At 39.2% G+C, this 24,657-nt stretch overlaps 1 protein-coding gene across 4 annotated transcripts in view; it reads left to right on the plus strand.

Moving 5' to 3' along the window:
- Positions 1-24,657, plus strand: part of B3GALT1 (beta-1,3-galactosyltransferase 1) — a 722,358-nt gene that overhangs the window by 626,357 nt on the left and 71,344 nt on the right. For 2 of the 4 annotated variants that reach the window (XM_072612208.1, XM_072612209.1), the window contains exon 5: positions 8,284-8,376. The exons of the other annotated variants lie outside the window; for them this stretch is intronic. The gene's annotated coding sequence lies outside the window, so the exon portion shown is untranslated. The remainder of the gene's footprint in view (positions 1-8,283; positions 8,377-24,657) is intronic. 4 annotated transcript variants of the gene reach the window in all.

Consider the following 24,657-nt stretch of genomic DNA (forward strand, 5'->3'; position numbering starts at 1 on the left):
GAGTGAATATGTTAGATGACAAAGTCAAGATCCAAAAAGAACTTGACAGGCTAGAGCACTGGGCTGGATCTAATAAGACAAAATCCAAAAGGGATAAATTAGTTTTAAATAAAAGTGACTTTACAGGTACAAGATGAGAGAGAAGAGACTAGATAGCATTTTATCTGAAAAAGAGCCCAAGATTTTAGTGAGTTTTAAGCTCAATATGGGTCAGCAGTGTGCTGTAAAGTTGGATAGCATCGTGGATAGAGCACAGGGCCTGAAGTCATGAAGACTCCTGAGTTCAAATCTAACCTCTGACACTTACTAGCTGTGTGACTCTGAACAAGTCACCTAACCCTGTTTGCTTCTGTTTCCCCATCTGTAAAATGTATTGGAGAAGGAAATAGCAAACTACTCCAGTATCTTTGCCAAGAAAACCCCAAATGGGGTCATGAAGAGTCAGACACAACTAAACAACAACAAAAAAGGATCTTAATGTATTCTAAGAGATGTCTTGTTTCCAACCTTTAGGAGATCACAGTTGCTCTGCCAACATACATGTGTTCAGTCCTGAGCACCCCAGTTTAAGAAGGACGTTGATAAATGGAAGATGATTCAAAGAAGGGAGGTGGGATCAGATGAAGAAATTGGGGGTGCTTAATGTGGAAACAAAAGGGAGAGTAGGGACAGGATAGCTGCATCCAAGGATTTAAAGGGTTGTCATCTGGAAAAGAGATTATGCTATTTAGACTTTAAGAACAGAGCCAAGAGCAATGGGTGAAAGATGCCAAACTAAGGACTGATGTGGGGGGAGGGGCAACAACTTCCTAATAATTAGAAATATAGCCAAATGTGAAATGGGCTGACATTAGAAATAATGGCTTCCCTTTTTTGGATTGGATAGTCCCTGAGGTCCCTCCTAGGCTCTGTGTCATTCTCTGTGTGATTCATAATACCTAGAAACTCTTTCTAGGTTCCTTCTGGCAGTATACCAAGGGTTAGTAAGCTTGACAAGTCTCCAGAGGCTCCCTGTCCCTTCCTAAATGAATGCCTAAGGAAATACTAAGCCTCCTTATCAGAAATGTCAGTTTGACATATGGCTGCTTCCATAGTTCCTAGTGGGAAGTCACATGCCATCGCAACAGGTATCTTCTTCCTGAGGCTGGGAACAGATGCCCTCACTCTTGGTGGCATCTGTGAATCCCCCTTGTTCAGTTCAGTTCAGATACTCTTCCTTAGAAATCTCAGATCTTTCTTCCATGGAAAGAACTTCCTAAGGATTATGCATTTCAAAGTGCTTAAAGTGACTTCTTCTTCCTCTACTCCTCTACAATACATTCTTCCTGCTTCCTGCCTCCTCATCTTCAGACCCCTTGGTTTGGATTCCCCTCTATTCCCGTAACCTCCTTTTCATTTTTTATTTCCTCTTGCATCTGTACAATTAGTCCTCAGAGTAAGCCTTAGTCTTCACTTGCTAAGCTGGACAGCGGAGAAGTGAATCTCTATTCCCATAACCTCCTCTAGGAGGGACACCAATTTACCTCTAGTATATTCAATCTTGTTGATTGCTCATGACAGAAACAAAAAAACAGACACGATCTCAACTGGACACAGTTGAATTGAGATCCTTTGCTATTTGTTTTTTCTGACTTCTTTAGATTTCTCCCACAGGCCACCAGCGGCTCAGAACTCCCCATTGCCTTAGTTACTCTATTTCGTAGCAGATAAAGTCCTTGATTCTCACCTTTCATGTCTTTATTACATAGTTTCCTTGGCATAGATAGTACTTAGCAATTTCCTACTGCTACCTAAATGTCCCCATTTCCTCCCCCAAAAAATTCAACCATCAGGTGTCCTTACCTTTCCCAGAAGTTCCATCATGCCCCCCTTCCATTGTCTTCTTTTCTATTTCTTGTTCATTTAATGCATGAATATAGATCATAAACTTTCCAATCCACCAAATGTAAAGTGCTATATAAGTGTAAAACTACCATTGGTATTATTATTAAAAAAATGAAAACCACCACTTAAGAAAACTTCGTGAATAATTATCTTGTTATTTTTTGTTCAACCTCTCTGAAATTCCATTTTCCCAACTGTAAAAAAGTGAGCTTAGCAAGACCCACAGCACCTACCTCACACATTTGCTGTGAGTATCAAATAAGATAATGCAAATAAAGTGCATTGTAATCCTTAAAACACTAAATGTATCAGCTATTTTTATGATTACTATGTGTAGCATAGTAGAAATGGCTCGCAGAATCTCAGAGGTCAGAGGGATTTCAGAAACCATGTAGTTATGTCCACAACTTCCAATCATCTCCTCTAAAACCAAACTGATAAATGGTTTTCCATCCTCTCCTTAAAGATCTCCAGGGAAAAGGAACTTATGGCCTCCTGAGAATGACTGGATTTGGAATCAGAAGATGTAAGGTGTTCAAATCCCAAATCTGTTGCGTATTGTATCATATGTTTCTCCTCTCTGAGACTTGGTTTCATCATTTGTGAAACAGAGGAGAATGGGCTAGATGAGAGGTTCTCAACATGGTCTCCACAGACTACCACAGGCTCTGTGATTTTTATTTTCTACCTTTAATAACCATATTTCAATTTAAGATTTTCTTAATTATATGCATTTTACTTCATGCATTTAAAAACATTTTTCTGAGAAGGGAATCCATAGGTTTCACTAGACTGCCAAAAGGGTCCAGGTCTCAAAAAAGCCTAAGGAGTCTAGATTTAAAGGTTCTTTAAGGTATCTTTCAGTTTCAATCCTAAAATCTACCACATTTTGCTTAGGTGGTGAGAAGACACAGACTAAGGCAGGGTCCCCCAAGACTAGACCACAGTTGTCAGGTCCTGGGATCTCATTACCCTGGTAAATAGTCTGAGCCTTAAGAGACCTTAAGAATGAAGTGAAGCAGGGCCAATGGACACATACAGCACCGAATGGGATGACCAAATAAATCAGTCAAACCGTCCCTCCTCTCAATCTACTTTCTTGATCTGTAATGTAATCAAATTCAAGCAAATCAAACTATGGACAAATCATCTGGAGTTGAATAGATAGATAGCTCAGTATTTTGACCCTACCTGTTACTGTAAAGGACTGGCCAAAAAAAAAAAAAAAGAAAGAAATAGAGAAATAACACTTCATTAACATCACATCAATACATTTTTATATTTTATCAATTTTTCTCTTGATATTCCTTTGAATGTTTCTTTGATATTCCATTGTCACTCTCCACTACCATCCCTTAATAGAGCCTCTTTCCCTTGTAAGGAAGAGAACCTCAATCATAATAAAGCATCACAGTATCCATTTCTCACAGTATGAGCAATATTCCACACTTATAGCTTGGCATTATCAGACAGGATAAGTTTTTGTCAAAGATTCCTGACGTTAAAGATGAAATACTACCCACTTTGCCACTGTCTAAGGACCACTGGATCTACGATCTATCGACCCTCTACTATGCCCCTACCCCCATAGTTTAACCCTCCTATGTGCATTGTCTGCCATATTAGAATGTGAGTTCTTCAAAAGCAGAGATGGTCTCACTTTTCTATTTGTATGCTCAGTCTTTAGCATGATATTTATCACATAACTCAATATACTCATTCATTCATTCATTGTGCATATTGTTCTCTAGGTTCTACATCATTTTATGTAGCTGTTTTGTATTTCTCTGAACTTCTCATATTTAGTGTTTCTTATCAAGCAACAATATCTCATTGTATTTGTATACCTCTGCTTGCTGAACTCTTCTCCAGCCAATAAATACCGCCTTTGTTTCCAACTCTTTTACTACCACAAAGGTTACAAAGGATGAATGTTTTGAAATATATGGTACCTCTGTGTTTTTTACTATTTTGCAGTATATTTCCAGTAGTGAAATCATAAATAATCTAGTAATTTTCCTCACATAACTCAAAATTATTTTGCAATATGGGGAGGCTAATCTCAGCTCCACCAACAGTGTGTTATTGTGCCTGTCTTTCCACTGCAGCACCAGCATTGATTAGTTCTCTTATATAAATTTCACCAATTTACTGGGTATGCAGTAATGTCTCAGAACTGTTTTAACTTGTGTTTCTTTTATTATTGATGATTTGAAGAATTTTTACATGGGTTTCTGACTGATTAAATTTCATTGAAAAATGTTTTTTTTTTTATTTTACCATTCATCTTTTTGGAAATTATAATATTGACATCAACATTTATAAATTTCATTGTGAAGGTTGTTAATAACCATTTTCTGTTCATTACTATTAGTAGGACTGTTCTGTAAAATTCCACAAAGAATGTAAATGTTCTATTTGTTCCAGTAAACTACCTGACCATCACACCATACTAGTATTTAACAGGGAGTAATTAAATATGGTAGCATTTTGGGGAAAGATTTTAAAATATGCTAGTTGAAATCACCATATTAGTGAGAATCAAATGGAATTTGCTATGACTTTCCATTCTAATAGCATTAATGGTCATGCCATCATTATACATCTCTAACAAACACCAGATATCGGCTTGTATTTCAGTCAGTGAACAAACATTTATAAAAAGCCTACTGTGTCAGACACAGCTAAGAGGCTGAGAATTTGAATGCATAAATGAAGCAGTTTCTGTCCTCACAGTGTTTACAGATTCTAGAGGGGAAACACTATGTACATAGATAAGTATATAATAAATGAAAACTCAGAGAGAGGCACTAGTAGCAGGGATGGGTATCAGCTTTAATTCATTTTTTGCAGCTAAGTAGTGCCTTAGAATGAGTGTTGGACTTGGAGTCAAGAAGACCTGAGTTCAAATGCCACTTCAGACAGTTTTGTGATTGACCAAATCTCTTAACCTCACTGAGCCTCAGTTTCTTTATCTGTAAAATAAGCATAACAATAGCACCTGCTTAGAGAAATTTTGTTGTGAGGAGTAAATGAGATAATATGTGTAAAGTTTTGTGACCCCATTTTGGGGTTTTCTTGGCAAAGATAATGGAATGGTTTGTCATTTCCTTCTCCAGATTATTTTGCAAGAAACTAAGGCAAACAGGATTAAGTGACTTGCCCAGGGTCACACAGCTGGTAAATATCTGAGGCTAGATTTGAACTCAGGCCCAGCACTCTATCCACTGAACCCCCTAACAGCCCACAAAGCTCACTATAAATACTCTTAATATTGTTACTATATGTGGAGGAAAAGGGAGAGGGGGAGAAGGGAAAGCGGATGGGGGGAGAGGAGGAAGAGGAAAAGGGGAAGAGGGCTAAGGTGAAAAACTTCCTACAGAAGGTCCTGTTTAAGCTGAGCAGTGCAGGAAATTAGAGTTTAACAACCAGAGGTGACCAGAGAATACAGATCAGACATAAGTTAGAGCCTGTGGAGAAATGGACATGGGAGATGTTGAATAAATGCTGGTTTCCTTCCTTCCTTTCTTCCTTATCTCGCCTACTAGAGGGAAGGAACTTCATAAAATTATTCTTTGTACCTGCCTAGCACAGTGCCCAATGCAGCTTTTGTTTGTTTGTTGGTGAGAGGCATGGAGGCAGTAACTGAATCCAGACTTGTAATTTCATCAGTGTAGGAACTCCCAGTATGAAAACTTCTACTAATTCAGATCAACGACCTCAACTGTAATTCACACACTTATAGATATCTTAGGCTGCATTAAGAGAATAAGGAGGCTCAAGTTGAACAGCTGAACAGACCACATCTGTAATATTGTATTCAGTTCTAGCCAACAAAGTTTAATAAAGGATAGTCACTGATAAACTGGTGAGTGTCCAGAGGAGGGCTGCCAGGTGAAGAACCTTGAGCCTGTGCCATCTGAGGATTGACTGAAAGAATTGGAGATAATTAGTCCAGTGAAGAGACAATTCAGAAAGGACATAATAGCTTTCTTCAAGTATTTGAAGGCTGTCATGTGGAAGAGAGATTGGACTATTTTCTACTTTTCCCCAGAGGAAAGAACTAGGAGTAAATAGTGGAAACTGCAAAAAGGTGAAGACTGACTTAAGTGGTTTGTTTTTGTTGGGTTTTTTTTCCTGATTTAATATCAGAGGAAAAAAGCTTCCTAATAAGTAAAGCTTTCTAACAAGTAGAACTGATTTAATATTAGAAAGAAATAAAAGCTTCATAAAAAGTAGAACCTAGTAGAATGGGCTTCCTTAGGAGGAAACAGATTATCCATTATTGAAGATTTTTCAAGGAAAAACTATATGACCACTTGTTTGGTATGTTATACAAGGTATTCCTTTCAGACAAGGGTTGGAATGGATGGCTGCTGAAGCAACTCTAAAATTCTGTAATTCTGAGAAGTTAATGACTTTCCCAAGATCACAGATCTAGTAGGTATCAGAAACAAAATTTGAACTTAAACTTCCTGACTCTAAAGCTGTCTACTCTACACGGAGCCTTTCTTCCTTGCACAGAATAAGCATTTAATAAATATGTATTGAATTAATTGAAGCTTTTAATAATTGGATTATTGAAGTGATCTCTACAGTACCAGTCACATCTAAAAGGAATATTCCTAACAAACCTTTTGAGCCTCTGGAATATTAGAGAATGCAGCAACTTTCCATAAACTGAGAGATTCCCATAAAATGGGCACCATTAAAAAGTTTATTGTGGTAAATAGATCCCATTTTATATGGGTCACCATCTAGTTAGTGACTGATGTGCCTTGCAAAGCAACTATATCTTCTGCCCTGAATAGCTCAATTGTGCTTTGATTGCAACATCTGATTTTTCAGGGGTTTTGGATCTCAAATACTGTAATCATTCCTACATAACTCAGTAAGGACTTTTTGATTAAAGTTTGTATTCAAAAATACACAGACACTGAGTTGTTGTTGTTGTAGTAAGGGTGAGTCCTGGGACCTAAGGAAGTCTTTCTGAATCATCAGAAATTTCAAAATACACATTAATGCCTATTGATTTTAACAAAAAATTAGGTTTGACTGCAGGCAATTGGAGTGTTTTGTGCATTTAAGGGACGTCTGTAATTTGAAAGGTAAGAGCAAGAGGTAAATGCTCTGTTGTCCCCGCCCCACTGTTGCTAGTAGAGTCTTATCAAGCCAGTAGCCAGCAGCAAAAGCTGAGATCAGTCTGACCTTTCTCTGGGAGTAGAGGGCCTTCTAGAGCTGTTGGCAACGGGATGACTTAGTTGTGGGCTTCATCGCCTTTGTGAGCAAAGGCCTCATAAATGAAAGTGAATTCAGTCCATTTATCCCAAACTCTCCCAAGGAATACATTTGTTCTTATAAAGTACACTCTTAGTGACCCATTTGCACTCTTGCTCCATCACATGTATCAAGATACCCTTGAGTAGTGTGCAGTTCCAAAGCATGCATTTAGTCTAGGAAAGAGGAACAGTATTTTACTTTAATGGAGGTATATTTCATGGGACCTTTTATATTTATTACCATTTTTTTCCAGGGGAAAATGCCAGGAGTATATACATATACACTGGCCCTGATTTGTGGCTCTTTTCCTCAATTTTCATTTTCTCATTATAAAAGAAACCAAGATTAGATGAGAGAGAAAGGTGAACTGATTGGTACTTAGAGTCTGGGCCAAGAGGGTTTAAATAGAAAGCACAGATGGGATACTTGAGGTACAGTATCTTGGGGAGTAAAGTCATTACTAAGTTAGTGAACACTGTACCATGTCAGATGACTTCTAATGTGTATGTATGTGTGTGAATGAGTACATGTATGTGAGTGTATGCATGCACTCTTGTCCGCATTTGAGCATGGCAGCAATCTGTCTATCATTGACCATTACTTTGTTTTCTCTGAACTTTCAAGCAGTAGGTTGCTTCCCCAGGTTGTATCTAATATGCCTCCTGTTCTGACCCCGAGAAAAAACAAGAAACAAATCTGGAGAAAGATGTCTTGTCAAATAACATTTTTAATGAAATGCTGGAAAATTCTGTGCACATTGGTTGAGGTCACTGACTGACTTATCTTGGGGCAAAATAGTTTCTTTTCATGGAAAGATATAAGGACTTATTCTGAAACAGAAATCAAAGAGGCAAAGAATCCCACATACAAAAACAGGTGAATATTTGGCTTTGCTTCCCTAGCTGCTGACCTTGCCCTTCCTTGTTAGAGTGTGCTGCCTGAGCATCTGAGGCTCCTAATATAATGAAGAAGAGGAAAAGCCCAGGTGACAGCCCTACATATGGAGGAAGGCAACCAAAGCTTTCAGGACCCCCAGCGTTCTGGGGAGCCTGCATTTAATTTTAGGCAAATCAAATGGATGAGAATGGACTGAGATAATTGTCGTTTTTGCATTTTCAGGCAAAAATGGAGTAAAAATTGCAAACCATCTCACCTGGAACACTTTTTCCAAGTATAATGTCTCATCCCAATCTCAGACCTTCCATTAAGCTTGTAAGTATCTGTATCCATGTTTCTGACATATGGCTCCTGCTTAAGGGTGCCTGGTTGCTCTTGATCCTTCCGCATGTTTTAACCCATTAATAGTTTATTGATTGGTCTCCAAAACCATCATTAATCATTAAGTGGCCAACAGTAGAATTTTAAGAAGACAAAATTTGAAGCCAGTAAAAACCTTACAGATCATATATCTAGTATAATGATGTCAAAGTCAAATAGAAAGAAATCCCTGTGGGCTACATGTTGATTTAGAAAGCCACAAATCCACATTATCTATGCTGCATTGGATGACAGGGTCTTGTGTTTGACACCTCTGATTGAATCCAACCCCTTTCAATTTAGAGCTGAGGAAATTACCAGTTAGAGAGATCACGTGATTTACCCAAAACCATACATTTAATGTAGTTAGTAGCAGATATGGGATTTGACCACGAGTCTCTGATACCAAATTTGTTATTTTTTGTCACCATCTCACATTCTGATTCTTAGTCCTCAGATGGCAAAATCAGTTTGTAGAAAATTTCATTCATAAGCAACACCATTCTGATCTGACTTACCCCATAATTTAACAAAATGGTAGTTGAGTACTATATCTACCTACCTCACCGAGATCAGACACAGGAAAAAGAGAACATCTGAACAAAATACTTATAATAGCCCTTTTTGTGATAGCAAGGAACTGGAAATGAAGTGAGCTTCCCCATCAACTAGGAAATGACGATGAGCACCGTGACATCAGACTGTGCACTCCTTGAGAGGAATGATTGTATTTTGTCTTTCTTCATATTCCCAGTGCCTCGTACATAAAAGGTACTTAATAAGCATCTATTGGCTAACTAAATAACCGAGTAAATCATAGTATATGAGTATAGTATGTGAATGGAATAGAATACTACGACTCTGTAAGACATTATGAAAGAGGCAGATTCAGAAAAACCTGGGAATACTTTATGAACTAAGTGACATAGAATGAAGTGGGCAGAATCAGCAAAATAACTTTTATCAATACTATTACACTGTAAAGGAAAATAGCTTTGAAACACTTAAGAACTCTTTTAAAAGGAATAATCAGTCATGACTTCAGAAGACCAATGATGAAACCGTCTTCTCACCTCCTGACAGAGAAGTGATAAATGTTAAGGGTAGAGCAGGATGTACATTTTTAGACACACACACACACACACACACACACACACACACACACACATATCAGGCCTAATACTTCCATGAGTGGCATGTTCAATTACTCATTCCCTTAGTAAACTTTTAAAGTGACTCAATCTAGTTGGAAATGGTTGTTGTTTTATAGAACTGCTCTTGAAGACTATATAAGAAACAAAAAAAAGCTGGTAAGTGGCTTTAAACTTTGGAGGAGCCCATTCTTTGCATCACCTCCACTTCATCAAGAGCTCATTGATCTGAGAGTAAAGAGCAAATACTAGAGCTCCCCTGGCCAGCTCATGCAGGTTACTGGCATCACTCTCAATAGTCAGCACAGGCTAGCAACATGATCAATATGGGGGCTGTCATCAGGATCAAACATGAATTTAATGAACCAGTAGAGCCACAGAACACTCTATTTTGCTACCTATCATTACAATGTGTCATTTTTTGAATGTAAAGGCCATGCTACTGCTGTACCTCTTTTCAACAGTAGATCTGTTACTACTTCTTTGACACTGAACAGGTCATTTTACCTTTCTAGGTCTCAGTTTCCTTCTCCGTGAAATAAGACAATCAAGCCAAATAATCTCTTAGGTTACTTCAGTTTCCAAATCGTATGATCCTATGCCATCTGGGTTTATATCTAGCCACATTGTCTCCTGTACTCTGCCATTTGACTGATGGCAAAAATTTCGAAGAAGGCCAACCAGGATAATGATCAAGGGAGAGAACAATGCTTCCTAAGAACCTCACCCTAAGCACCATGTTCTAGTCACCCAACTTACACTGTATCACCCAATCTTAGTGGAAACCAGATGAAATGTCCCAATCCTCTCTGTGCCTTTTCCTGTGATTTATAAGCTATCCTGAGCATGGCCTAAGATTACCAGTTGAGTATTAATGTACCTAATATAAATCTTTTGAAAACCTTTTGCACATATTCCCTGAGACATCTTTAACCTTGGGGTCTAGAATTCACTATCATTTCAGCAACATTCCTACAATACAATTTAAGGAGAGTTTACCACCAAAATTCAGAAAACGTGTTTATTGTGAAGGCAAAATTATACTCTACAAAAATCACAGGAGAACAACTTGTATTTCTTCTTGTCTAAGTTGTGTGTGTCAGTGTGTGTTTGTCCTTCATTGCTGAAGAAGACCATGAATGTCATCAGAGAAATAATGACATGACTTGCACTTGACTTTGTTTTGAGTGAGGGAGGGCTGTGGAGGTCACCAGCCTCACTTCTCCTCCAGATCCATCTGAATCCAGTGACAAGATATTCGTCAGGATGACTGGAGATAACCCAGGATGAGGCAATTGGGGTTAAGTGACTTGCCCAAGGTCACACAGATACTGAGTGTCAACTGTCCATGGTGAGATTTGAACCCAGGTTCTCCTGACTCCTGCACTGGTGCTTTATCCACTGTACCACCTAGCTGCCCTGTGTGTCAGTAAAAACATTTCTTGATGAAATTATTAGAGTTGGAAATTACATCAGTTTTCTAAGACAGTACTTCATAAACTGAATTCCAAGACCCCTTAGTGTTTTACATGATGTGAATAAGAATTCGGTGAGAAAATGTTTATACTGGCAAGACTTCCCCTTACAAATATTAAATGTGAAAATATTTACATAGCAAAAAAAAAAGAAAGAAATGAATTAAGTGCTTCACTTTTTTGTTATTTTTCAAAATAGGCTAAATTTTCTCTGTTTTACACCAAAATTTTTCTGACCCACCTTTATCCTAAGGGTATTCAAAATGACCAGATTCTGCCCACTCATCACCTCAAAAAGCAGGCTGGATTTTTGTTTAATTCAAATGGTTCAGGTGTAATTCAACTGGAAAACAGAGAAATGGTCCCTTCTCATCCTCTGATTCTACTTCTCTCTTCTGATAATATTTTCTATAATGTTGACAGAGACATTGAGGGAAGCCCATTTTATACACAGGGCAACTTGGGTTTCCACTCTCATATGCCAGGACTCTCATCGAATAATTAGTATAAGAACTAAATGGGTAGAGCTTTGAAGTGAGAAAGCTTAGTACAGTGAAAGGAAACTTGGGGTCAAAGTCTGAGGACCTGGGTTCACATCCTACTTCTGAAACCTACTACCTGTATAAGATCAGACAAGTCACTTAGCTGTCCCCAGCCTCAGTTCATTCAACTATAAAAACGGGTGTGGAACTAGATGGCCTCAAAACCATCTAGAACTATGCTCCTAGGATCATCTGTCACTGAATAGTTAGTACAGGAGCTAAATGGACAGGTTTTCATAATAATAAGCTAGCATTTACTTTACACACTAACTCATTTGATCCTCGCAACAAACCCTAAGAGGTAGGTGCTGTTATTCTCCCCATTTAATGAATGATTTCATTACATTAGAAAGAACACTGAATCTAGAGTAGAAAGCCCTGAGTTCAAATCCTGTCTCTGACACTGAACAGCCTGTGTGATCTCGGACCAGTCCTTTCCCTTCTAAGAGTCTCAGTTTCTTCCTCAGAGGTGGATAGCTTAGACAGCCACCAACTAAATTCCTTTCTAGCTCTCAAACTCTGATCCTATTTGTATTTCAAAGAAGCTACCCCCAATTAAAGGATGATCCTCACCAAAACTGTCATTTTTCCCTCCAGGTCATCTGTTTTAAACTATAATCATTCATTCAGTGAGTACTAAGTCTGGATGTTGAAGATGTGAGTTCCAATCCTATCATTGTCACTAAATAACTATATAGCCTTGGGCAAGCCTGTGAGACACAGTGCTTTCATCTTTCAAATGAGAGGGTCAGATTCTAAGTTGTTAGAAGTTTCCAGGTTCCTTCCAGCCCTAACCTTTTATGCTTCCTTAAATGTTCAAAATACATCTGTGTCTGCCTGCTCAATAGTGCCTTGCACGTGGTTGGTAAATCTTTGCCGAATAGGATTTAACTGAACAGATGTATTGGTGGGGAGGAAACAAATACATTTAACACATACATACACATACTTCTATGCTTATAAGTGAGAAGCAGCACAGCAAAGTAGATCATGCTTTGAAGTTGGTATCAGGAAGACTTGGGTCTGAATACCCACTGTGACATGATCACATATCACTCAAGCTCTGTGAGCCTTCGTGTCATCATCTGGAAAATGAAGAAAAAGAATGTTTGATTTGGTTAGTTGCTGTGAGGCTCAAGAATTGGAGGGTTGTCACATGGAAGAGGGATTTGATTTGTTCTCCATCCCAGAGAAGGGCACTAAGTACAATGAGCAGAAGCTGAAAGGGGGAAGGGAGGAAAGCAAATTTCCTACAATTTAAAACTATCAAAAAGTGGAATGGGGTTTCCTCAGGACACAGTGGCTTCCCCAGTTAAAGGTTTTTAAGCAAAGCCTGGATGGCTGCTTCTTGGATATATTGTATAGAAGATGTTGACTCAGATGGCCACTGAAGACTCCTCCAAATGAGATAATGGCTGTGAAGGACTATGTAAACCTTAAAGCACTATACGAAATCAGCTATTATTATCATTTATTTTCTAGTCAACCTTTCATCATTCTAAATCATCATTTGTTGATTAAATAATGTGTGTGCTTGTGTGTGTGTGTATGTGAAGCAACTGTAATCCCAAAAAGGAAGGACAAGCAAGTTCCTTCCCTTGAAATTCAGTAAAATTCAACAAATATCTGTGGTGTCTAATATGTACCACCAGACTAGGTGCGAGGGACACAAGGCCAAAACCAAAATAATACCTTATCTCAAGGAACTTAGATTATATTGGAAGGAAACAGAACATTCATTGATAAGTAAATTGAAAAATGAGTAATGAGAGTGAGGAAGGAGGCAAAACACAAACAACTTGGGTAATGGGATGGAGGGGTTGAAGGGCCTCCTGTGGAAGATGGCATTGGAGCCCAGCCTGGCAGTGAGTCAGTAAAATATGGACCCATTAAAGCTTCTTAAGCAAGGGAATCATATGGTCAGATCTTTGTAAAAACAGAGGTGCAGAGTGGGAAAGATTAGGGAGATACGTCTCTCAACTCAGTCTTTCAGTCTGGAATTGCAGAAAGGAAGACAAAAGCATTTGAATGAAACCACGTTTAAAGCATAAAAAAAAAACCTTTCTTTAACAAAGAACCACTCCCACCCCATCCAAATAAGCTATCACAGGTGCAACCTAACAGAGAAATGCTCAAAATAAAAACTAATCAAATCAAACCAGTCATCTAAAACAGGTCTTCTCTCTAAAAAGAAAGAGCCCCTTTTCAGCTAATAAATAAGTGGTCCAATACCCACCCTACCCCACTCTTCAGAATCAATGTCAATTCAATTAGAAGTATGAGGTATGGGGTCTAAGATTCAAGAGCTAGGGAAGAGGCTGGTTAGAGAGCAGGGTCAGAGGACTCTGATTTAGGTAATAGTAGCGTTGAACAAAACACAATGTTCAAATCATGTGGGGTCATGTTGTTTTGCATGTGCTATAACCATGCATAAATGCTCCAAGAGGCACTGAAGCACGTCCTGATTGGACTTTGAAAGTGAGCATATGTCTGATTTCCTACACCTGGGACAGGTGTTGCTGCAATTCAGAAAGGCCATGGGCTTCTCAAAGAGTTAACAATCCGAAATGGGAAATCAGGCAGTGGAACAATGAAACACATGCCTAGATATCGGGCAGCAGAAGTGGGACAGATGCAGAAATGATGGTTAGGGAGAGAGAAGCAATGGGAGCTTGGAAGGACTAGGGGAACAGATGTTCCATGTGATAGGTTTTGAAATGTAGGGAGGTATGTGGTTCGAAAAACATTAATTCTCCTCAAACTACTTCCACTTTCCTGGTCATTTTAAGAACAGTTTTTCATTAAAAACAAAAAAGTACACATAATTACTACTCCAGAATGGAACCCTTGAGCTAAATCATTCTCAAGGGGGCTTTGTCTTCCTTGGTGGGCAAGTTGACAGCAGGCTACAATTCCTTTTAGATTTTATATGAGCTCAACAGGGTAGCAAAGAATGGTAGTCAATTTTCTCCAACTTTCCCTGGTTCCACTTAGCAGCAAGCAATGCTAAGAAAAACCTTCTAAGGCAAGAGTGGGGCTATTTCTGTGATAGGCTATGAATGGATATAGTAAACACTGAGTCACCAATCATTCAAAATCAAGAGTGGTCCACATATGCTCCACTGAGGTTCCTAATTCTAGCTGCCTTGTACTAAAATAATGATGCTTTTCTCCTCTATTTGGGATTGATTGTTCATTCCTAAAGTAGGCATCTTAGCAGTGTGTTTGTAATTGCCACATTGCAAAGATTCAGAGGAGATGCAGGAGTCACCCTTAAGAAGCATTTCCGTGTTAATCAGGGACTATTGATCAGGCTGCCAAGTTCCCTGCTGTGTTCAGTCTCATAGAATTAATGAATGACAAAAGAACCAAGAGCTTTGAGAGGTGACAAGTTTTGGCTGAAGAATCCTCCTGACAGAATTCTCTTTGGGTTGAACAAATCACGTAAACCAAGGGTGTAGAATCTGAGGCCTTGAGGCCACATGTGGCCTCCTAGGTTCTTAGGTGCAGCCTTTTAAATGAGACCAAGTTTTACAGAACAAATCCTTTTATTAAGGGGATTTGTTCTGTGAAGTTTGGCTTCAGTCAAAAGGTTGTACTTGAGGACTTAGAGGGCCACACAGGGCCTTGAGGCTGCAGGTTCCCACCCCTGACTTAAACTCTCCAGGCTTCAGTTTCCTTTTCTGTAAAGAGCATGTACCTCACAAGAATGTTGTGAAGCTCAGATGAGATCAAATGACAATATATGTAAAGCATTTTGAGACTCCTACAGTGAAGCATAAATTTATTACAATATGTATAAATATAAATGTATTTGTACAGCCAGAAATGCACAAATAGCAATAAATTACTGACATTAATAATCCTACAGAGTGACACAAGTTGACGGTCTATTATCCTCCTAAGGAATTGATTTTGAAAATAGCTGCAAATACTTTGAGACTGATCATGTGGTTGGTACCATGGATAGAGCACTGGAAGACTTTAGTACAAATCCTGCCTCAGACATTGCCTAGTTATGTGACCCTGGGTGAGTTACTTAAGTTTGTGTGTGAAAAAAAGAACCACATCATAGGGTTATTGTGAGAACCAAATGAGATTACATAGGTAAAGCACTTTGCAAACCTCCAAGCGCTAAACAAATACTAGTTACTGTTGGCCACAATCCATTTCTGCCGGATAGTATCTAGTACCAGCTGGCTCCATGAATGTTTTATGACTTTGTTTAGTCAATCAATTTGACAAGTGTTTATTAAATATGTACTTTAGGTGAGACATAAGTCTAGGCACTGTGGGAGGTATGAAGGTAAACAGGTCATAAAACCCTGACTTTGAGGGTTTTAAAATTAGGGGAGAGGGAAGGGAATATGCATTTATATCGAGCCTACTATGTGCCAGGAACTATGCTAAACACCTTCCAAATATTATCTCTTTTGATACCACAACTACCATAAGAGGTAGGTGTTATGATTATCCCCATTTTACAATTGAGGAAATTGAGGCAGATAGAGACTAAGTTATTTGGCCATGGTTATTCAGCTATTAATTGTATGAGGCCAGATTTGAGCTCCGATCTTCTGTACTCCAGGCCCAGGGCTCTATCCACCATGCCATATAGCTGTCTAAGTCTAAGTCTAAGACAAGTAAGTCTAAGACAAAAAAAGAAGCAAGTGTATAAAGGCAGTACAAACTGTGTGCCATGAGACCGCCCAAATATACTTTCTCTGAGTAAACCATAGTGACTCATGTTCATTGTTTTATATACAGTCCAGACTTGTGGTCATGATCAACTTTAGGTGGGTTTTTTTTGGGGGGGGGGGGGATAGTGGAGGTGACCTATAGAGATAATGACCTTTTTCTCACCTTCAAAATTCTTCCTTTCCTCATCTTTCTTCATAGTGAAGGTAACAGGTCAGGGTTAATGTACCCTGGTGGATGATTCATTCCTTTATCCATTCACCAAATAATTTCCTGAATGCTTGATACAGCCTAGAGTTGCAATGAAGGATATAGAGAAGGATTCCTGCCTTCAGAGGGCTTACGATCGGATTGAAGAGACAAGATAGAATATAAACTCCTTAATAATAGGGATTGTTTCAGCCTTTGTATTTGTGTACCCTGTGCCTGGCACATAGAAGATGCCACATTTTCTCCAGTGATGAGTATTGTATATATAAGGGGATCTTCTTAGTTTCCACAAGTCTAGGGACAATTATCTATCTGGGCACTAGGTGGTGCCATAGTGCACAGAGGACTGGACCTAATATGTAATCCCCAGCAAGTCACTTAACTCTCTTTGCCTCAGTTTCTTCATCTGTAGGGGGGTAATACTAGCATCTGCCCTCTTAGGGTTTCTATGAGAACAAAACAATATAGTATTTGTAAAGGACTTTGCAAAACTTTTAAGTGCTACATGAATGCTAGTTATTAGCTAATGCTATAATCTGGAGGGTGTGGAAAAGGAGGGATGGACAGCTCCTCACTCCCCTGCAGTCTGGGAAGGCATATTGCTAAAGAAGAGAGTTAAATTCTCTAGTTACTCCCAAGATATTATTGTGTACAATGACCCCTCATTCAATGCGTGTTACATCCCACACCTGGTCTACCCAGGTAACAATAGGGATCTGGCAGGCATGCCTCTTCAATGGCATGTTCCATTCCTACCACACCATAAATGCGCATTAAATGAAGGCACATCAGTCACACTCATACACTGGGCGGGCGGGGGGGGGGGGGGGGGGGGAGGGGGAGGGGAGCAAAAACATATAAAAGCTTAAACTTTACTCTTTCTATAGCATTTTGCCCTCCACACATGAGGGGGAAAAGAAAATGTCTGCCTCCTTTCCAATTCTTTACATGACTGTCCCCAGCATCGTGGAAACTGAGAAAATCCCCTCTAGGCATACTATTTATCTGCAGAGAAGTTAAATCTCTTGCATAAGGAACAAGAGATATAAACTATAAACTAACAACTAACCAAGGATGGGGAACCTACAGCTTCAAAGACTACATGTACACTGGAGGTCTCAGGTTCCCCACCCCTGAAAATTATAAAGAGATATAAACTAAAGAGATTATAAACTATTTGACTTTTTGATGTGCTTACATTCTGTCTCTCCAATTAGACTGTAATCCTTCTGAAAGCCAGAGCATCTCTCTTTCCCTCATAGCATCTAGGGCAACATTAAACATTCAATAAATATTTGTTGGATGGAGGAATGGCGAAGTCATAGGGCATTTACACAGGCCCTCTACCTTTCCACAGAGAAAGAGGGATAAGGAAGAATATTTAGAAGGTTCAGAAAGTAAGGTTCATTACTACTAAAATCTGAAGACCCAAGAGCCTTGTGTTCCTGCTCCAATACTCATTAACTAATTATAGATCAGCTATTACCTCTATTTGCTTTCCTAATGGACCACCACTTTTAGCTTCTAATCTATTAAATGGACAAGTTGGAAGTCATTCTCGACTGATCCCATCCTTTGGGATTCAAATTCTAGACAAGCCACACACACAAACCAGGATCAAAAGTATGTCACATGTAAAATTTTAACATTTAAAATGCGTGAGGGTTTCATGGTACAAATTCTGTCAGTGCAAGATTAAAACTTAGAAAACTATGATGAGGCAAATCTGTATTTCCACTGACTCTTTAATACAGACAGTCAACTATATGAATTTCACTGTGGTTATACAAGCCCCCCTGTCACTGATGTTATTGCAAAGCAATTCAGCAGAAGCTTCAAGGCTGGCATAAATGATTATTTACGTGAAAGAGTGGGTGGCTAATTTTAAGGCTAGACTAATTCTCTGGGAAAACAAAACTTAGGCAGTCAACTCAAAATTACCTGCACAAACAGAAAGGCACATTTGTGCTAATTATCCCAAATAACAGATTTCAAAAAAAAATATATTTTTCTTTGGTTCTAAAATGTGTGTTTGGACCAACATTTGACTTCAAATGACTGTCTCATGTTCTGAGAAGTCTTAGTGCTTTTACCTTAAATAATGAAGTTTCACTTCCAAGAAGCTATTTTCTTCATCCTAGCCCTTACTGGGGTAGCTAGGTGGCACAGTGGTTAGAGTGCCAGGTCTGATGTCAGAAAGACTCATCTTTCTGAGTTAAAATCTGGCCTCAACTACTTCCTAGATGTGTGACTCTGGCAAGTCACTTATCCCTGCTTGCCTCAGTTCCCTCATTTGTAAAATGAGCTGGAGAAGGAAATGGCAAACCACTTCAGTATCTTTGCCCAGAAAATCCCAAATGGGGTCATGGAGAGTTGGACATGACTACAACAACTGAACAACAACAAATAATTCCAAACCTACTTCATCAAGCTACCTTCCGAAATAAAGCAAAGAGTAATGTTCAGAATGCAGAACCTGAACTCAGATCTTTACATCTTTTCTTTTATACTTACTATACTATCATTAAGCACCTACATGGGAAGCACAGTGCTAAGTACTAGGAATACAAAAAGACAGTGCCTACCCTGGAAGAGCCCCCAAGCTAATGGGAGAGAAAATAAGCAGGCAAATATGTAAAAACAAGCTATATGCTGGAAAATTTGGAAATAGACAAGAGAGAGATGGCATTGGAATTAGCAAGGATTGGGCAAGTCATGGCCATGTGTCAGGAGGAAGTAAGATTTCTCCCACCCACACATGAAAGGAAGAGAAACTATCTGTCTCCTCTCAGAGTCTTCACATGATTATTCTCAGCTTCATGGAAACTAAGAAAATCTCCTCTAGGCACAGCATTTTCCACAGAGAAGTTAAATCTCTTGCATAAGAAACAAGAGACTGTTGTCTTCTACCAGGGGTGGGAACCTGGGGCCTCAAGGCTACATGTAGCCCCCTAGGTCAGCAAGTGCAGTCCTTTGACTGAATCCAAACTTCACAGAACAAATCCCCTTAATAAAAGGATTCGTTCTGCAAAACTTGGACTCAGTCAAAAGGCTGTGCCCAAGGATTTAGAAGGCCACATGTGGCCTTCCCCACCCCTGTCTTTTACTATTTGATTTTTTGATGTACTTACAATCCGTCTCTCCAATTAGACTGTAAGTCCTCTGAAAGTCAGAGCGCCTTTCTGAATCCCTCATAATATCTAGGGCAGCAGTAGGCATTCAATAAATATTTGTCAGATGGATGAATAAAGGAGTCCTAGAGCTTGCCAGAATCCTGCATGACAGATAGAAGGGTTTATTTGTTTGCATTTTTAGTTTTATGGATGCTGACAAAGATGATTTGGGTCCCATTCTGGTTCTTCTGTTAGAAAAGGAAGCAGGGAGTACAAAAAGCCAGCATGACTTCATCAAGAATAAGACAGGCCAGGTTACATCTACTTCCTTTTCTGACAGCTATTAATCAGGAGAATGAAATAGACCAAGTTTACTAGATTTTAGCAGAGTATTTGGGGCAGCTGGGTGGTACCATGGATAGAGCACTGGACCTTGATTTAGGAAGACTCATCTTCATTAGTTCAAATCTGGCTTCACACCCTTAACAGCTGTGTGACCCTGAGCAAGTCACTTAAACCTCTTTGCCTCAGTTTCCTCACCTGTAAAATGAACTGGAAAAGGAAATGGCAAACCACTCCAGCATCTTTGCCAAGATAACCCCAAAATGAGGTCACAGAGAGTTAAAAATGACTGATAACAACAGTAGAATATTTAATAAAATATCTTCCATTGTTCTTGTGAGAGAAATGGACAAATGTGGACTCAATGATGACACAGTGAGATGGATTTGGAATTTGGAACTGGCTGATGGTCCCAACTGAGAAGTCATTAAAACCTCAATGTCAATTTGCCCAAAAGTCTCCAATGGAGAGCTCCAGGAATCTGTGCTTGGTCCTGTGCTTTTTAACATTCTTATCAGTGACTCAGATAAAGACACAGACAGCATGCCTATCAAATGTTCAGATGATACAAAGCTGAGGAGGACAGCTAACACTGGATGACAAAACCAGGATTTGAAAAGATCTTGACGGTAGAGAGAGCACTGAGCTGAATCTAATAAGATGAAATGCAAAAGGGATAAACATAAAGTCTTATACTGGGTTTCCCAGGTACCGGATAGATGCAAGAGGGCAAGGTTAGAAAGAGGGTTATCTGAGAAAGATCTGAAGGTTTTCATGGACTTCAAGCTTACTATGATTTAGCAGTGTGATATGGAAGCCCAAAACCATAAAAACGTTCAGCTGCTTTAGAGAGGCTTATCTTCCAAGCGTGATAGTTCCTACCCTGGCCAGACTGAATCTAGAGTATTGTGCTCAGTTCTAGGCACCCCAGTCTAAGGAGAACATCGGTAAGCTGAAGGGCATGCAGAGGAAGGTAATAAGGAAGACAAAAAGCCTTGAATCCGTGTCATCAGAGGATCAGATGAAGAAACAAGGCGTGTTTAGTGTGGAGAACAGAAGACTAAGGTGGGAAAGGGGACTAGAAGGGAGGACATGAGATTTATTCAAGTATTTGAAGGTTTGTGATATGCAAGAGGGGTTATATTGTTTGGCCCAAGAAAGCAGAACCAATATCAATGAATGGAAGTAGTAAAGAGGTAAATTTAGGTTTTATATAAAGAAAAATAATTGTTGTTCAGTCACATCCAACTCTTCATGACCCTGTGAACTCTAATACTGTCCCTGGGGTTTTCTTGGCAAAGATATTGGAATGGTTTGCCATTTCCTTCTCCAGCTCATTTTACAGATGAGGAAACTGAGGCAAACAGGGTTAAGTGACTTGCTCAGGGTCACACAGCTAAGTAAGGGTCTGAGGTCACATTTGGACTCAAGAAGTTAACTCTTACCAACTCTAGGCCCAGTGATGTATCCATCATGCATTCTACCTGTCCCAAATACTCTACTAAAATCTAGAAAACTAGGTCTATGGCATTCTCCTGATCTACTGATAACTGTCAGAAAAGGAAGTAGATATAACCTGGCCTGTCCTGTTCTTGATGAAGCCATGCTGACTTTTTGTACTCCCTGTCCCTTTTCTAGCAGAAGCACAGGAATGGAACCCAAATCATCTTTGTCAGCATCCACAAAATTAAAAAAGCAAACCCTTCCAGCTGTCATGCAGGATTCTAGCCAAATTTGAGCTCAAGTCTTCCCGTCTCCAGACCCAGCACTTTATCCACTGAGCCACCTAGCTCACAGGGTTAAGTAACTTGTCCAAGATTACACAACTAGTAAGTGTCTGAGGTTGGATTTGAACTCAGGTCTTCTTGATTCCAAGCTCTATCTATTGAGCTACCTATGTGGCTCTAAATAAAAACAATTAGAGCTATTCAAAAGTGGAATGGGCTGCCTTAGGAGGGGTGGGTTCCTCTTCATTAGAGGAACAAATGATCATTTTGTCACATATGTTATAGTTAGGATTCTTCTCTAGTAGGAGTTGGACAAGGTGGCCAAAAAGGTCCTGTTCAATTCCAAAATTCAGTGATTCTGTGAAATGTTAGCTCTTATTTGTAATGGCAAAGAACTGAAAACCATCCATTGGGGAATGGTTCAATAAGACACCATATGATGGAATTCTGTGGTACTATAAAAAACGACGAAGGGGATGTTTTCAGAGAAGTCTGGGAAGACTTTCATGAACTTAAACAGAGTTAAGTGAGCAGTACCAGGAGAACAATTTATATCATAAAAACAATATAGTAAAGATAAACATGTGTGAAATATTTAGGAACTCTAACACAATGACTAATCGTGTGTGTTTGTGTGTGTGTGTGTTTTAGACATGCCATTGTGATTTGTTTTGCTTGACTATAAGTATTTATCATCAGGGCTTTGTTTTTCTACTTTCTTTTAAATTCAGATGAGGTGACATGGGAGAGAAGGTGGATTTTGGTTCATTTAAAAATAAACATTAAATGCTGAAAAGAAATAAATAAAAAGAAATGTCAGCTATTCTTATTAAACCCAACAGAGAGGATCCACCTACTGATAGAGAGTTTACTGCATCATTTTTTCACAGCTGTTTTCCCAGGGTTTTTGTTTTTGGTTTTTTTTTTTTTTGGTCCTTGTTCAGTGACTATTTCATTCTATGTTGATCTTTAAATGTTTAGTATAAAAAGGTCATAAAACTCTTATCTTGGATCTAAAATTCAAGAAGACTGGGAAAGTCCTATTTTATGTGCTATAAAGTAAAAATTCAGTAGCTGTATTTACAACATCACTTGTGGTACCTATTTAAGTCTTTGAATATTGCCACTACAGAAACTTACTCATTGCCATTTAAAAAATTTTCTATTAAGTACATTAATCCTTGGGAAGGGAACAGGGAGGGGAGTGTTGGTGGAAGGCTGAAAGTTTACTAGCCAGGCACTTCTAGCTAAAGATAAGTATGCAAACAGTATGCCTCAGAGTTGAATTTGTAGCTGATGGCATGAAATTATTGAGCTTACTAATGTTTGGCAACTTGCTTTGAGACTCATTAGCTTTCCTTTTGTGGGGCAGCTAGGTGGCGCAATGGATAGCTCACTGGGCCTGGAGTCAGGAAGACCCAAATTCAAATCTGACCTCAGATCCTTATTAGTTGTGTCACTCTGGGCAAGTCACTTAACTGCCTCAGTTTCCTCATCTGTAAAATGAGCTGGAGAAGGAAATAGCAAACCATTTCAGTGTCTTTCCCAAGAAAACTCCAAATGGGGTCATGAAGAGTCTAACATGACTGAACAACACATGCTCTTACCAGTGAAAGAAAATAATTCAGTATCTCCTTAAAGGTCCATAGTCCAGTGAGAGCAATGACACCTAATTAATTTAGCATTTGAAGTATGGCATGGCAGTAGGAAGATAGCAATGGACTTCAATTCCAGGAGACCTGTATATGAGAACTGACTCTCACACTTTCTAGTTGTACATCTATAGGCAAGTTACTTGATGAAAAGTATTTAATTAAGTGAGGACTATGTGCCAAGCACGGGAGATACAAATACAAAAAGGAGATGGTCCTTGCCCTTAAGGACCTTACATTCTGATGTTATTCAGGCATTTCTGAATCTTTATGAACCGATTTAGGGTTTTCTTGACAAAGATAAAAGAGTGATTTACCAATTTCTTCTCTAGCTCATTTTACAGATGAGGAAATAGAGGCAAACAGTTAATTTGCCCAGGATCACAGAAAAACAAAGCCCTGATGATAAATACTTATAGTCAAGTGTCTGAGGCTGGATTTGAACTCTTGAAGAGGAGTCTTTCTGATTCCAGGTCCAGCGCTCTATCCACTGTGTCACTTAGCTTTCCCTTACATTCTAATAGAGGAAGACAGCACATCTAGGGGAGTGATCATCAGTAAAATGTGAAGTTACATTGACAGTGAGTTAAGCCATAGGATAATCAAATGGTGTGACCTTTGCAAAAGTAATGGTCGTATTTGGTTATGTTTATTCCAAGAAGTAGAAAGACTGGGAGGAGGAGGTTTGGAGTAGAGAGGTACCCTCCACTGTATCATGACAGGAAGATGGTGTGATCAAGAGATTGGGACTGGCTAGATGTAGTGAACTCACTTCCCAACACAGCCCTAAGGCAGGAGCTCCAGTTTCATTTCAATAAATACAAAACTTGAGCTGCAGTTACAATGGATCATATGCCAAGGAAATAGAACTTAACCTCAGTTTCTTCCACTGTCAAACTAGCTTACTTATTACCTCCATGCCTTTCCATAAGCCATCCCCCATGCTTGGAAGGTACTTTCTCCTAATGACCAATCCGTAGTCACCTCAGAGAATCCCCTACCCTCTTTCAAAACACAACTCAAGAGTCTATTACTGCAGAAATCCTTTCTGATTTCTCCTGTTGTTAATTCTTCCCTGGAGTGGCTAGTTACCACAGTGGATAAGTAGCTGGGCCTAGAGTCAAGAAGACCTGAGTTCAGACACTGACTAGATGTATGACACTGGGAACATCACTGTCCGCTTCAGTTTCCTTGATGTAAAATAAGGATAATAATAGCACCTTCCTTCCAGGATTGCTGTAAAGATGGAATAAGATAATACTTGTAGAGCATCATGGTGCTTGGCACACAGTAGGGGCTGAACACAGTTGTTCCTTTCCCTTTCTC

This window comes from Notamacropus eugenii, chromosome 5, assembly GCF_028372415.1.
Source record: "Notamacropus eugenii isolate mMacEug1 chromosome 5, mMacEug1.pri_v2, whole genome shotgun sequence".
In the NCBI taxonomy this organism is placed as follows: Eukaryota; Metazoa; Chordata; class Mammalia; order Diprotodontia; family Macropodidae; genus Notamacropus; species Notamacropus eugenii.